The sequence below is a fragment of the Calcarisporiella thermophila genome (genome assembly GCF_041956535.1).
Source record: "Calcarisporiella thermophila strain CBS 279.70 unplaced genomic scaffold VTP21scaffold_24, whole genome shotgun sequence".
Classification (NCBI taxonomy): Eukaryota; Fungi; Calcarisporiellomycota; class Calcarisporiellomycetes; order Calcarisporiellales; family Calcarisporiellaceae; genus Calcarisporiella; species Calcarisporiella thermophila.
Window position 1 is genome coordinate 86,399 of NW_027192214.1, and position 1,275 is coordinate 87,673.

At 37.4% G+C, this 1,275-nt stretch overlaps 2 non-coding genes across 2 annotated transcripts, besides 2 other annotated features; one reads left to right on the forward strand and one right to left on the reverse strand.

The window, feature by feature from the left end:
- Positions 1–64: 64 nt before the first annotated feature.
- Positions 65–110: a sequence feature (Short protein (VTP21DRAFT_5822, KAL1916205.1) was converted to a misc_feature.).
- On the forward strand, positions 80–152 carry VTP21DRAFT_t252. The gene has a single exon. It is a non-coding gene; the product is annotated as a tRNA-Thr (tRNA).
- A 247-nt stretch (positions 153–399) lies between these two features.
- On the reverse strand, positions 400–472 carry VTP21DRAFT_t260. Its single transcript has one exon. It is a non-coding gene; the product is annotated as a tRNA-Thr (tRNA).
- Positions 473–943: 471 nt separating this feature from the next.
- Positions 944–960: a sequence feature (Short protein (VTP21DRAFT_5822, KAL1916205.1) was converted to a misc_feature.).
- Between the last annotated feature and the right edge of the window lie 315 nt (positions 961–1,275).

The window sequence follows — 1,275 nt, forward strand, 5'->3', positions numbered from 1 at the left end:
GGACTACTCCGTCCCCCATCTCTTTCCTCAGTAAATTTTTCTTTATAAAAATTATAAAACCTACTCACGTGATAAGGATGGTCACTTGGCTCAGTTGGCAGAGCGTCTGCCTAGTAAGCAGAAGGTCATGAGTTCGATTCTCATAGTGACCAATACAATAGCGTAAAATTTTTTCCTATACTAATGAATAGGAATACCGATTGTATTCTGGTATAAGTATTTGCCAATTTAGAAAATAGAAATAAAGATTTAACATTAAGTGAAAAAATTCTAAATATTTTAGATTCTGTTGCAGTTGAAAAAGCTAAATTAATTAAAAGTGCATAAATAAAATCACAAAAGTTAAGTTTTAATCAATTTAAAAAGAATATAGATAATAGCTGAATAGGTAAAAGTAAATGGTCACTATGAGAATCGAACTCATGACCTTCTGCTTACTAGGCAGACGCTCTGCCAACTGAGCCAAGTGACCATCCTTATCACGTGAGTAGGTTTTATAATTTTTATAAAGAAAAATTTACTGAGGAAAGAGATGGGGGACGGAGTAGCTTAGTAGCCGTCCCTGGATGGCACAGTGGTTAAGAGCCCCGGGGATTAACCAATGTGTGCTGGGTTCGATTTCCGGCGACGGCACCTGTACTAGAGATGGGTCCGGGACATACTCTAGGAATTGAGCTATAAGCTACTTCGTTCTTAATAATTGGATATTGATCGTCCTCAGAAAACAAAGAAATACGTTTAATATAGTGACTTGTCAGAAGAAACACACGTAAGCAATGGTTGAGCGTTAGAAATAGTGTGCAAATCTTTTCATTTAACTTGTATAGGAGACTTTTCAATAAAAGATCCTTCAATCTCAAAAAAAAAAAACGGAGTAGCTTAGTAACCTAATATTTGCAAGCGGTGCACAACCAACGCAGTGGAAACCATTAGTCATGCTTACCTGGAATGCCCGGCCATAAACCCTACTTTATCGAAAAGTATCCTATACAAGTTAAATGAAAGGATTTGCACGCTATTTCTACCATTGCTTACATGTATTGCTTGTTTACTGATGGATACCAATATCAAATTATTAACGAAGTAGCTTTTTGCTCGATTCCTAGAGTATGTCCCGGACCCATCTCTAGTACTGGTGCCGTCGCCGGCAATCGAACCTAGCACACAATGGTTAAGCTTCGGGGCTCTTAACCATTGAGCCATCCAAGGACGGCACCCGTATGACTAGTTCTTAAATTTTATTTTGATCAATCATATGACTAGTTCTTTTTTTTT